Source organism: Capsicum annuum, chromosome 2 (genome assembly GCF_002878395.1).
Source record: "Capsicum annuum cultivar UCD-10X-F1 chromosome 2, UCD10Xv1.1, whole genome shotgun sequence".
NCBI lineage: Eukaryota > Viridiplantae > Streptophyta > Magnoliopsida > Solanales > Solanaceae > Capsicum > Capsicum annuum.
The window spans coordinates 135,102,564-135,117,876 of NC_061112.1; the positions used below are offsets into that span (position 1 = coordinate 135,102,564).

Sequence of the window (15,313 nt, forward strand, 5' to 3'; positions counted from 1 at the left end):
GCTCCCTTTTGCTCCAACAACTTCTTCATGACCATCATACACTTTTTTCACGTGAATAAAGAAATATGTTCATTAGTTAGAAGTCCAAACTTTTAGGAAAAAAAATATAATCAAAACCGAGTTTCAATTAAACGTAGAAAGAATCAAAAACAATCTATCTAAAAGATAACGTCATAAAGCTATCCTCAACCGTTGTTTTGTTTTTCTGCTTTCTAAAGCTAATGTTTCTGTAAAGTTGTAGAAATTTCTTGTCAATTCTACAGTCAATATGTTCACATCCCTATGATATAGAACTTTGTGTTAAAAATTGTAATGCAATACAAAATTAATATTATTGAACTTAATCGATTTACATTATAAAGTTGAAGTACAAATCCATTTGAAAGACATCAATAGAAATTGTCTATAAAGTTGATAATAATTAGTTATTGTAAATTTCAAGAACATACAAAGATTTTAAAAAACTTACCTCAAATTACAAGCAAATTTAACTTATTAAAAGTTTAGAAAACTTACTTCACATCACAAACAAATTTGTATCTTTAATCATAAGATATACTCCCTCCGTTTAAAAAAGAATGACCTACTTTTCTTTTTAGTCCGTTTAAAAAAAAATGACTTCTTTCCTTTTTTGGCAATACTTTAATTTCAACTTTCCACCTGATATGTTTATGACCACAAGATTAAAGGATATTTTTGTACATTTGACACTAGTTTAATTTAAAACCACAAGATTCAAAAGTCTTCTTTATTTTCTTAAACTTTGTGCCAAATCAAAGTACATCATTCTTTTTTAAACGGAGGGAGTATCAAGATTCCATACAAAACTTCGCAATTAGCAACTTTCTATCAAAAGTACATAATGATTTATTTATTGTAAACTTCAAGTACATACTAAAAGTATAGATAACTTACCTCAAATCTCAAACAAATTTATTTCTTTAATCATAGATACTATTAAGATTGTAAATATCAAGAACATGCTAAAATTTTAGAAAACTTACCTTAAATCATAAGCAAATTTATCTCTTTAATCATAGATGCTATAGTCACCCTAGAGCCCTAGAGCCATCACTATAGTCAACATATTAGAATTTGAATTCATCAATCAACTGGACGGAGAGTTGATATCTAGTAATTGTAACCACAAAACTTCAATCTAACAAAAACAACAACTTATAAGGTACTACATAAATTGTAAAAATATAACAAAACTTATCCTTCATAATAAACTATGTTTTCTTCTCAATTTAAGCATTTAAGATTAGTTTGTAAGTTTAGACATACTTCAAGATCCATCCATCTATAAGTTTCGATCTATGTTGTCACGACATTGATTTTTACCTTCATCCTGGCAACACCAAAATCAACCACTTTAATGACCTTAAAAGAGGCATTAGGTAAAATTTTATGCTATATTGATCTTGACTAAGCTAACAAAAAATACAACATGAATGTAATATTTTTGCGTACTCAATTAGAAAATACAAAGCCTTAAAAAAAGGTATATTGGATAATTTAACACTTAGTCAATCATCATTGAGTGATTCTCTTAGTTGAAAAAATTACAACATGATACCACATATAATAGCTGTACCTTTGTCACACACATTATTTGTAATGCAAAGGTCTCTTAGTATATCAATATATATTCCCACCTTGTTCTTCTGGCCTTCTCACCATTAAAATAGAGAATGATCATCTAAAATCACAGTACTAAATCACATCAACTCCGATATAATATAGATTTTCTGCATTCATAAACATAGTCAAGATTTCATACATTAAAGAATATGAACTTAAAAAAAAAATATGAATCTTTCCTGAAGAAAAAAAAAACGAACAACAATTCGAGTGCTTTCTATATAAAACAAACACGAGAAATAATTCTCTCTCTATATATATACATAGATATATAACAAATTTTAAACATATACTTGATTAGTAACGGGGTAAGAATTAGAGAATGCTCTGGCAACATTTCTGCTGCATCCATTAACGTTATTCCTACAAAATATTGAGTTAAAATAACTTAAAACGGATTAAAAAGAGGTGAATATTTAGAAAACACAAGCATAAGTAAACCAAATAATCTTCACTAACTAAAATAAATTATAACTCACTGAAAATAAACAAATAAGCACAATACTAAAATTTAAAAACTCAATTTTTTGAACGATGATAAAACTAAGTTGTGAGAAAATATTGAGTTGTTGACATAAGCTCAGCAGATCACGAATCCATGAAGACTTCGCCCAATTTTGTCTCTCACAAGACCCCTTGTTCGCAAATTGCATTACAATTCGTCAATTATGATAAGTACAGATGTGAAAGACGATGGTAAGCAGGCTGTTGTTTTTCATGATGAGATTCATTCAGATGTGAAACACGATGATAGTAAACAGGCTCTTGTTGAGATTCATACAGATCATGTGAAGCACGATGATAGTAAACAGACTAATGTTGAGATTCATGCAGATGTGAAAGACGATGGTTAGCAGACAGTTGTTTCTTATCTTGAGATTCATTCAGATGTGAAATATACTCAACATGATGGAGATGAAGAAGATGAAGAAACTTTTGAGGAGGAGCTTCCTTATATACCTGAGTTGAAAGACTTCTACAATCTGCTTTGGGTTTATAATTTGAAGCCGACAGTTGAAACGGCAGACCTGTATACAATCTTCTCGTTGTTTGGAACGGTGATAACTGCTCAAGTTTTTAAAGATGGCAAGACTGGATATAGCCTCTGCTATGGTTACGTTGAGTTCCAGGACAAGTTGGACTGTGTGCAAGCATATTTTACGATGAATGATTGGGGTTTTATTGCTAGTCAAAAGGTACATACGGTTAGGAGTCCTTTATATATTAGGAGACCTTTTTCTATCATTTTTTTCAATATATTTTAGGACTCATATATTTATTTCTTTTCTTATATTTATTTTATTGAATTTGTAATTTAAATAGAATATGCGAAAGATAATTTTGTCTAAAGGAAAGACTTTTAATGAAGTGCAAAAAGTTCAAACGTGATTTATAAGAGCCTTTACACTTTTAAGATAATAGAGATTATTTATATAGATTTAGATTATAGAATACATATAAATATAGATAAGCACTTTCAAAAAAAATAAACATGCATTTTTGAAAAAAAAAAAAAAAGCTTGATCAAATAGGCCAAGCTGCTCTTTGTTTATTTAAAAAAAAAACACTCTCGTGTCTCATTTTAGTTGGGCATCTTAATATTAATACGTGTCTCAAATTACTTGTTTGCTAATTAAATGGAGACGAAAGTAATTAAAATTTTCAAATATAACTCAAAATTGTATTTTGAAATTTTTACGATCGAACTTGGAGTTATATCTGCCAGAAAGTGAATTTATTTTTAATTTTTTTCGAAAAAGTGGAAAAAATAAATTTCTATATGGCCAAACGTGGCCTTAACTATTTTTTTTTTTTTTTGGAACCCCGAGAAAACCGCAGCCGCTACCAATGGTGCGCACTGGGTAAACCTCTCACTGTGCAATAATCTGCAAATCAAACAGGAAATGTAAACCGCACTAAATAAACCCAGCGCGACAGGCTTATGACTCAAAGGCATTGAGGGGGAATCGATCCCAGGTAGCTGTGGTGGGCTACCAGCCTCCAAACTCCCAAAGGACTCAGAGAAGCGATTATTTTGAAGTAGTACAGTATTAATACTGATTTCTATTTACGTAACTGAAGCATGTTATTTAACAGAGCACTTTTCCCCCCCTGTGTAGGTAGCTAAGAGCGATGGATTTAGTGTATCAATGTCAGTCGCATTTTGCTACTTTTGTTGTCTTTCTTACAAGCTTCTGTCCGATAATTCACCTTTGAGTGTGTTGCTGAGCTAAATCTATAATTTCATCTTCTTTTCAACCAAAAAAACATAGAAGAAAACCAGTGCTTTAAAGTAAATTGGCTGATAGATTCACAGAATACAATCTCTTTACTGAACTTGTAGGAGCCTTTCCTTTCTGTTTGGTTATCTTGTAGGAGCCTTTCGATTTCCTGTTGAACTTGAGCTGAGACTTCACCGGCTGGTACTTCTTCTTCTACCATCGACTGTGGCTTCATCTGCAAGGCTGTATTCCGTTCACCTAGACCGTCCATCGTCTTATAGGCCCCCTAACTGTTGATCTCGGACCTATCTTCAAAATCCAGTGTTATCAATAGCCTAGAAAGCCTTTTGACAACAACATCATAGTCATGTCGTGTGTGTGTGACTCTGTTCCTTGTATTTCTCTCACTGATTTCTACGGCAACATCCGTGGGGGTGTTGCCGCCGTTAGAGAGAAATTTCCAGACTGATGAAGTAGAGATGCATGATCTGAGAGCCCGTGATCAAGGAAGACACGGAAGAATGTTGCAACAACTGTCTGGAATTGTCGACTTCCCACTTCAGGGATCTTATGATCCATCTATTTTCGGGTATAATTTTACCTAGTTTTTATTCTTCATCTGTGTTTCATGAAATTTAGCTAGTAAAGTAGTTGCCTCTCTGCTTCATCTGAAGTAGTGGTATGGACTACTGCGTACACTTTACCCTCCACATACTCCGCTTTGTGGGAATTAATACACTCGGTATGTTGTTGTTTTATACACTGCCATGACCCTATTATAGATTTATAGGGGTGGTTTGGTATGAGGCATTATAAGGTATGAGGAGTCCGTATATTGCCTGTTTGACATAGTTGGGATGATCCGATATTATTAGCATGGAGAGCATTGTATTTGTCCTGCATACATCAGTGTCGTTTGGACAAAGCTTCCTTGACAGTGCGAAGCAGTCATGGATAGAGTATGGTGGTTGTATTAGACGTAGTGCGTATTTCATGAGTGTTGGACAGGCTAGGTGGGCGAGAAAATGTAGAGGAGCGGGGCTCCAACTAAAAGAGGAGGGATTGAATCCATGTTAACTCAGCTGCCAAAGCTGTGTATTCTGACTCTGTTGATGAACGAGCTACTGTCCGCTGCTTCTTAGATGCCCAAGATGTGCGATTGTCGCCTAGGAAAATTGAACTTTACAGCACTGTAGCAGAATCTGGACTATCCTATACATGATTCTAACATTGAATACTACAATTTCATAAGCATCGACATATATTCCACCTAAGGAAACGTACATCTCCATCCATTTTAACCTCTCCTTTCCCCTGAAGTGAACATGGAGAGCAATCTCCTTCTTCAACACCTTTGCACTAGCGTACCTTGTCTGCTGAAAATCTAAGGTAGTTTGCAAAAACGCAGCAGTAGATATCAGTCTTCTTCCTTGCCTTAATACATGCCATCCGGATCTCATTATTCCAGTCCTGTTAATACCAAGCCATACACACAACCTTCTCCCTATTGCTCTTGTAATAATAGCACATCCAAAAATCAAGCGATGAAAAGTTTCATCATGCCACCCACAAAATGCGCATCTTGGAGGCACGCACGCTGACACCTATTCTCAATAGCCTGTCAACAGTAGGCAACCTTTATTGTAAATGTTTTGAAGGTATTGCGACACATTAAGGTCTTCCAGTTTCATATTTTGAAGTTGCAAATGGAGATTTAAAATTCTCGTGTTGGAGGTTGGGGATAAGGCGGCTTCGAGAGTATCCCAAATTTCTTTAGATGTATTGAGACCTATCACTGCAGGCAGAGACGAAATTAACAAACTCATAATTAGTTGATCGATCTTGTTGAAACCACTGAACATAACGAGGATTCGATTGAACATCTGGGGATCCTTCAATAGAAATTGTAGGAGAGGTACATGGTTTTTCTCAGGTGACGAAGCCATGGAGATTTTATCCCCCATTAAACTAGCAAACACAACAATAAATTCTTCCTCTACCATCTTGGGGTTAGTAAGTTTTTCACCTGATTCTGTATAAATTGAAACAATTGCATTATGAGTGACTCTAAGCTTCCATTGGTCGTGGAAGTATTTGGTATTTGAGTCACCACATTCAATCCATGTGGCTCTAGCTTTTTGTCTCATCACCTGCAGTCCACTTTTCAATGTCCTCCACTAATCATTTCTCTTGATTCATAAGTATTTGACAAGTGAGGTTTCCTTGTAGCCGGAACTGTACAAATTCAAGTTTTTCTCTTGCTAACTGGATTTTTTTGCATATAGGAGGCCATATAAGAATTTATATCTTTGAGAGCATCCCTAACCAGTTTTAGTTTTCTCCACATTAATAGCAGCACCACCCTGGTTCCAAGCCTGCTGGATAGTATCATGAAATGTAGGATGTGCCATCACATTAGTGAAAAATCCAAATGGCTTAGGATGCAATTTTGCAGACTGGCACACTCTAATTAAAATAAAATAGGTGTGTGTTCAGATTTAGAAACTCAGCTTCGACATGTCCAAATCTCTGAATCCATTCATAATTTCCTAATGCCCAATCAATCTTACCATAGACCCTGTTGGACCCCTCCTGCTTGTTGCACCAAGTGAATTGCCAACCTTTTGATCTCAAGGGTGTAAATTGTAGAACGTCAATCAGATTTTGAAAGCCTTGAGTTTCAGCAGCAGTGACTGGAGTTCCCATCCGATCCTCTGAATGTAATACATTGTTGAAATCACCACACAATACCCATGGATTAGAAGGCATCAGTGTGTGTTGTAGTAATTCAGACCATAACTCCTCCCTTTTACTAATCTCCTTCATAGCACAGATGACTGTGAGATACGTGGAACTTTGGGATCCGATGTTCTCAACTAAGCAATGGATAAACTGGTCAGACACTTTTAGAACATTGATTTTCACAGAGGTTTTCCAGATAAGCCAGATTCGCCCATTCAATGCATTTGGGGAATAATTGCAAGCCATATTACATCCATTTGCTACCCTCTTCAACAATTGTTTCATTTTAGGTTCCTTTACTTTAGTTTCGACACAACCTAGAACATCAATCTTATTCTTTACAAGAAAGAGTTTCAACTGTTTTTGCTTGTGGGCCTGGTTCAGGCCCCTTATATTCCAGGTGGAGAAAATCATGGAGGATTGTACCAATGTGGTGAAGAACCGCTAGCTTCACCTCTTTGTCCCATTCTACCAGTGTCTTCCACTACTTGCTTCCTACAGCGTTTGGTAGGTTGGTCCTGTCCAACTGTGTATTGTATATGCGGTCTGTTACTTGTGTTCATTCCCCCCTCCACAGTTTTAGGCACCTGAGGTATCACCCCCACCTCCAGGGATATATTGCCCTGAACGCACTGCACATCTACTGGATTGGGATCAAGGTTCGGCTTGGAGATCCAAACTTGCTTGGTCTTCCTCCTCCTGTTGCGTTTTCTTCGATTTTTGGTTACTCCCCGTTTTCCCTGCTGCACAGGCTCAGCTTCAGCATCTTTGTTGTACCAGCATTCATGGTCCTCATGCCCACACATAACACAATTATTGCAGAATTTGGGTACCAAATCATAAGTAACAGGTTGGTCCCAAGGCCCTGTTGGTGTTTCAACAGTAATCATCTCAGGAAGTGGCTGGGAGATGTCCACCTCTATAACAGTTCGTGCATAAGAAATTTGCTCCGACTTCGCGGTAAATTTGTCCGTGTATAGTGGTTTACCCACTGCACTAGCCATCTTGCTTAAGACTTCAGTTGACCAGTAACCTACGGGCAACCCAGGGAATTTCACCCATATGGGGATAGTGCTCAACACTTCCTAATCAAACGTAAAGTCCAGCTCCCACTCCTTTAGGATCAATGGCTTGTTATTGAAATATTAAGGTCCTGACTGGAGTACCTGCTCTCGATCTTCGAAGTTGAACATATAATAGCCCTCATCATGCATCAAAATTAGGGGTTTTGCCACAAAGTTCCATAGTGTGCGCTGATGTCTGTAGATTAGTTTTCCGGCGTCGAGCCACCGTTCCGTCGGCCACAATTGCAATCCTGCTATTGTGAGACGAGAGAATTTAGTGCCCTATCCTTAACGTGCGCACAAATAGCTTTATCTTTATTTTATTATTCGAAAATGTAAGTTTCGAATACCACCTGGGTTGTAGATAAACAATGAAACATTCGTCTTTGAAGGAGAAATTCAAGGGACACCAAAAATTGGAGAAGCTTGGTTTACCAGGCCCTCGGAGCATGCTTGAGACCATAGAATGATTTATGGAGTTTGCAGACATAATGAGGCAATTGTGGATGAGCGAACCCCGGAGGTGGAGCCATGAACACATCTTCAACGAGATCGCCATGTAAAAAGGCATTTTGAACACCTAACTGATGTAGGGGCCATTTTTGCGAGACTGCCAATGAGAGAATAATGTGAATTGTCGCGGGATTTACAACTGGGCTGAATGTTTCAGAAAAATCATAGCCTTCAACCTGGTGAAAACCTTTTGCAACAAGATGAGTTTTGTACCTTTCAATAGACCCATCAGAATTTCACTTAATACGAAACACCCATTTACAGCCTAACACATTCATAGAAGATGACGGAGGCAAAAGAGACCAAGTTTTATTTTTAAATAGGGCTGTCATCTCAGCACCCATAGCATCTTTCCATTCTTTGTATTTTGTAGCTTCAGATAAACAAGTAGGTTCAGCTGTAGGAGGTGAGAGCTGCGAGGAAGAGGACAGTGAGGTAGAGTGGGATGAAGGAGGCATGTGTCGGAGTCGCATGTGGTGAGTGCGCTCAGGTGGAACTTGAGCTGAGGAACAACTAACTACAGGTTGGATGTTCAGTGGTATACCATGTGAGACGGGAATGTTGTTTCCAGAGACATCCGTTACCAATGGGGTAGACGGAGGCGACACTACTGATTATTTCATCGAGGGGGAATTTGAAGAAGATTCAATTGGAATGGTAGTTGGAAGAGACTCATGGACTGCTGGAGTGGAAGAGGATGTGGTGGATGGTGTATTAAGTTTCGATGAACTGGATAAGCGTGAGTGTTCTATCAGGTTAGGAAAAGCAGGTATAGTGGCAGTGGTATTTTGTGACACAACACACGGAGCAGAGAGATAGGGAGATGATTGCAAGCAAGGGGGGGAGGGCAGAGGATAGACTGATATGGTAACAATCTAGTTTTTCAGAAGAGAAAATTGTTCGATGTGAGCTTGAGTGAGATAAAGTGATGAGCGTGAGAAAGGGGGTTCGAGCTGGAGCTGGAGCTGGAGGAAACCACACTGGTTGTTATCACTGGAGAAGAAGGAAGAGTCGACGAAGACGAGGAGCTTTTCCAAGAATTTGGCTCGGATACCATATTGAAGGGCCAAGAAGAGATCGATGTAATAGAAAACCTCAGAAATCAATTGTATTCATGTGTGTAATATATATAGACATGATTGCTGTCACGCCCCGAGACGAGGCCCTAGACGTGGCACGCACCCGATACTCATATTTGAGATTAAGCCACCATAAACTCATAATCAAGTATTATCATCATTAGGACTCATGAGAGGTAGAATCATAATCCATTAAGTCAAATTAATTCATCAATGAAGGATTTTCATAACTTTATCAGGAGTGAGCCTTTGGAATGGACATGTTGTTTTTAGCATAGGTTATGAGTTTGGGGATCATATCTTAAGGTAATAAAGACATTCTTGAATTAATTCGTAGAGCTAGAAGTCCTACGGATCGTGTCATTTTGTGTCGTGGTTCATAAGAGAGGGATTTTATGATATTATGGAAATCATGGAAAATTCAAGTCATTATAGCGTTGTTATCTTCGCTGATTTGTGACCAACGTGCTAACTTTACTAGGCTCATGTTAATATTTTAACCTTTTTGTGGGATCACATTGGAATTCAGGGACTTTGGCTTCATACATCATGAACTAACACTCTGTATTGTTTTGGGGAGTCATTGAAAGTAACGTCTTGCAACATCATTATTACAATATTCCAAGTCATAACTTCCATAACACTTAAAGGAACTGAAGAGGAAACTGAGGGAATCTGGTTGAGCTTCATGGATCACGGTTCATATGAAAACAATAGGAGTTTCCAGTATGATGTCTTCTTAGAAACAGAATTAAAAATTCAGTCTTATGTTAAAAAAAAAAAAGCAACAGGCTAGCCAAATGGGGAACAGATGTTAATTTGGAGTGCGTTGCATGTGTCATAGCCATCCAGAATCGAGATACAGACTATTTATGGTTGTAACTTTGCAAGAACAGTGTATGACAGTTTACTTCTATGGAAACATAAACAAAATATCTACAACTACTACCCGGAAACAAACATGTGAAATGGACAATCCAAAATGCCAAAGGCAGAACACAACAAGCCCAAATATTTAGAACAGTTTATGCAGAGTATGTGAATGCCATATGGATCGAAAGAAATCATATGTTCTTTGAAAGGATAGCTAGAGACTGGGAAGTTTTAATTAGCCAGAGAAAATGCCTATATGTGCTGTGTGAGATCAAATTATAGGGTGCAAAACTAGTTACAGTGTGCTATGCTAGGCTAGATTATGAGGATTGATTCAAAGGCTAGTAGTATGGTTTAGCTTTGCTTGATTCTGTTTTGAGATAGCCAGAAGTGTTCATTGGCTATGGATTTGTAACTCTTGCAGCAACTTGTAGAATAAATATAATTCACATAATATCGAGTATCCATAGAAAAGATTAATGGACCAAAATGTTTTTTTTTTTTTTTAAATGAATAACCTTCCAGGTAACTTGAGACTGGGGACTCGATTAATGGACTAGGATTTTAGAACTCCTTCCACCATCATTATTTTGAAAGTAATCATAATTTGAGGAGAAATAAAACCAAGAGAAAACATCAAAGAAATAATCTTACATACCTAAAAATGTTAGAGAAGTTAGTTACCGGCAGGGACGAAACTAAGATTGATTCTTGAGCCAATTCTCTTGATTTTTTTATGATTGAATTTGAGAGGAGAACTGGATTTCTGGATGATGAAATAGTTTGTAAAACTGTTGGAGAAACTGCAGTTTTTTTTTTTTAATTGTGTGTAACTGAGGAAGGCAGAGAGATTGTAACTGATGGAGTTTTTAATCTGTGTAACTGAGTGTGAGATGTTACAATTGTCATACATTAAGAGGAGTTAGGATTGGATTACAAGTCCTACACAAAGTCCTTGCTAGCTTGTACGTAGATATCCTTTAAGGCAGGACCGTATTTGTTTACTGGTAAAACATTAGTTACAGCAGTAGTTCCAGTAGTAAAACATTAGTTACAGCAGTAGTTCTAGTTGCAAAACATTAGTTAGATTTGTGGCCTTAGGATTCCTGTTTACGTTGTCTTTCTTGGTTTTTTTCTTACTTTCGTGATCTAGTACTGGCTAAGATTAATCACCTTTTGTAGCAGTTTTACGTTTGATTTATGAGTTATGTTTCCATCACAGTGAATATAAGTTGATGATATTATTTTGTTTCAGGATTTATTTTACAAGAGTTCGGTTGGGTTTCCCTCCAAAGGACTTCTATGTAGTGATAGACACCGGAAGTGATGTGCTGTGGGTTAGCTGTATTCCATGTAACGGTTGCCCGACATACAGTTTAGTTCAGGTTTGGATATTATTGTTTTATTTTACTGGTATTTAGAGATTTTTATTAGTCACCAAGTGTGTATGAACAACATCAGTAAATTTGGAAAGCAGTCCTACTACAAATGATCAGTAGCTAGTTTTCTTAACAACTCTTTTTAACTCTAGAAATAGAATTTTTGCAATAAGCATTTGTCATTCATTGAAGTCCTCACATTAGTAAGAATGGTGTTTGACAAAAATTTTCTTTCTATAACAGAACCGCTTAGAATTCTTTGATCCATCAAGCTCGTCAACAGCTCGGCCTGTCTTATGTTCTGACAAAATATGTGCTATTGGAGGGAAATCTTGTGCTGCTCAAAATCATTGTGGGTATGCGATCCATTACGGTGATGGCAGTGGGACATCGGGATATTATATTGCAGATTTTATGCACTTTGATACAATTCCCTTGACAAACTCATCTGCTCGGATCGTTTTCGGGTGAGCCATAATTCATGTTTATAGTTTTAGGTAGCATATGTTATTTTCGCTACTTGTCATTGTTTAACCTTATAGTTGTTGAGATTTTATGATGCAGATGTAGCACATACCGGACCGGTGAACTCCTAACTAAGCCTGACAGAGCAATTGACGGGGTCTTTGGATTAGGGCAGCTGGGCTTTTTGGTTATCGCACAGCGTGCCACCCAAGGAGTGACCCCGAATGTGTTCTCCCATTGCTTGAAAGGAAGCAATGGAAGAGGTGGCGTCTTGGTGCTAGGTCAAGCCGTGGAGCCCAATTTAGTTTACACGCCACTTGTCCCATCACAGTATGTTATCTCTTTCATAGCTAACCTTGTATGGCTTAATTTTTATTTCATGATATTTCGTGACCATGATTCTAGTTTTACTTTGTCCCAAATAATTACGGAACGTGGATAAATATCTTTCACATAAGTATCCTAACTTTTTTTTTTCTTTTACCAGGCCACATTACAGCGTCATTCTTGAGGGTATTGCTCTCAATGGGCAAACCTTGAGTATTAATCCAGAATTATTTAAAACACGAAGCAACAGGGTTCCATGGTTGATTCAGGAACTACTCTGGCATATCTTCCAGAAGAAGCTCATGACATTTTTCTTAATGCTGTAAGTTATAATATTCCATTGATCATTCAAGATGCATGTTCATCTACTAATACTGAGAAAAACATCACTTGGATCCATTTCACAAGTAGTCTTTATCTACTTACAGTTGGCAACTATGTTATTGTGAATGCTCCTTATAACTCAATTTTTTTTTTCTCGTGCAGATCAATGAGGCTGTTTCACAAAAAGTGCGCCTTGTTGTTTCCCTGGATCTCCAGTGTTATTATATAACCACCTCCAGGTTTTCTAAATAAAAATAAACTTAACTTGGGAATCCAGGCTCATTTCTTTTTGAGGGTTTAGTTTAGCTAGGTTGTACTGAAATTTGACCAGTATTTTCTTTTCTTGTGTGTGTGCAGCGTTAGCGATATATTTCCGACGGTGAGTTTGAACTTTGCCGGTGGTGCAACAATGGTATTAAGGGGTGAGGACTACCTTATACATCGATACTCCACTGTAAGTCAAAACTTTTTTTTTTTAAGCCTAGTACTTTTATAAGTTGTAACCTCCTTGCATAGCTCGAGAATTTAGCAGACCAGCATGTAACTCTTGCTGTGATCTTTTCTACCAGTGGCCAACAAAGTGCCATTGACAGCTTCCTTGCAGCAATGGGAACCCCTAGACCATATTTAAAAGGGAACACTCCTGCACATACGGTAGCCTTCCTGTTTCTTATGGTATATCTCTTTTCAGCGGTTCAGTAGGGAACTTTTGTCAACATTTACCTGCAGCACTGATGCTTGGGAGAATTTCATGAAGGCCTGGTTCATCAGCAGCCTTATAGTATGTATAGCAGCAGATCATTAGAAAAACACACATGAATTTCCCCTACTTGTCTTGCATCTAGAGTGAATTAAATTGTAACTCCTTGTTCCTAGCCGGTATTCCATTGCAATCACAAAAAGATATGGAGACATTGGATCTCCCTGGTTTAGTTATCTTTCCAGAACAGAATCCTAGTACCCTCTCCCGCCTTGTAGCATCTATGCTCAATCACTCTGTATTGGATCACACTGTGGCCAAAAGTTATTTCATTTTTTTTTTTACTGTAACGCAATTTGGTTATGATAGTAATTTGTCGCAATCAGTAAGTTTTGCTTTTGTAGGGTGGTTCCGAAGTCTGGTGCATGAGCTTTCAGAAATCCCTGACCCAAGGATGGACAATTCTCGGAGGTAAATTTTTCAAGTTGAACCAGTGCACTTTTTCCCTGCACCTGTCCTCATCTTTTCTTTGTGTTTCCCTGCACCTCTATGTCTATGTTTGCTCGCTGAGTTAACTGAGCTAAACCGGCTACTGAGATTCGCCTCTTGTTTTTACCATTTACTAGTTTTGCTTCATATTTCTGTGCAGAAGTTTTTTCTAAAAGACAAGATTATTGTTTATGATCTGGATGGACAACGGATTGGATGAACCAACTACGATTGTAAGTCATGTAATTATGCATCCGCTCTTTGACGACTAAACCTAATAGAACACATCATCCTGCTTTAACATAATAGGGGAAATTAATGCATAACTTGAGTCAGTTTTCGCGTTAAGCTAAGACCCGTTCTATTCTCCAATCCAATCTGTTGAAATTTCAGGTTCTCAGCCTATCAATGTTTCAACTACCAGAAGCCAACCGAAAACCAAGTCGGGACAGAGTTCAGTGCATAGTGACCCTTCCATACTGTTCTGCATTGGTGTTTGGCACTTTCTACTCGTTCTTGTAATAAACTAGTTAAATGGTACAAGTCAACTACTAAATTATTTCTCATTTTTGTATAGCATGCTAGATGTCCTATAGTGATTATGTATATAGTTGATACACTGCAGATTGTAGTTTTTAGGTGCATGTTCTCTTTCATAGTAGTAGGCAATTGCCTAGAGGTACAGGAAAACATCTATGAAAAAATAGTGTATGTTACTTGAGGTGGTTTATTACATATATGCTAATAGAAAGGATCAGAATTTGTAACAAGGCAGCTGTATGTAAATTGTTGTCACTTTGGATACGTTGGATTCATGAATATCATGGACAATATAGAGCAATATGGGAACTACATGCAAGCAAACCTCGCGGATTGAAGACTCGTTGAGCAATAGCTACTTGTATCTCACGGAACTCTGGACGAGAGTCCATTCAATATTTTCACCACAAGTTGTTCATTGTTGACTGGGGAACCTGCTGCATGTGCCAAGTTCATCAGACAGACAGAGAGCGAATCTCGCGCATTCATTCAACAATTGACTTTGAAGTCGACTGCTCTGCCAAGTCTGCGATTTGTTTGCAGAGGAGGTGTGAAGTGATCGATCCCATGCAGCTTTGAAGTCGACTTCGTAAGATGCATTGAGTTTTTCAATATCTCTTTCACAGATTGTGCCACCTTGGTATAAGTAACTAGCTAGGATTGTGCCAAACTGAAAAGGCTTCAAAAGCATACATTATAGATTATTATGACATTAATTACGTGGGGTTTTCAATATGAGGTAGATTTTTCAGATGTGTGTTCATTTAATTCCTCGCTTATTTCAGGCACCTATACTTAGATTATATTTATTATCTTGCCTTTATTATTTCAATATTTACTATTACGAGTAAATACATAATTATCCCCTGATGTTGGTCGAGATTTTCAAAGACACCTAAACTTTGAATTCGACCTATTACCTCACGATTCTTCTTTATTTCGTTGCAAATAC

At 37.3% G+C, this 15,313-nt stretch overlaps 1 pseudogene; it reads left to right on the forward strand.

Moving 5' to 3' along the window:
- Positions 1 to 2,312: 2,312 nt before the first annotated feature.
- Positions 2,313 to 14,920, forward strand: LOC107858241 (annotated as a pseudogene).
- The last annotated feature ends 393 nt before the right edge of the window (positions 14,921 to 15,313 follow it).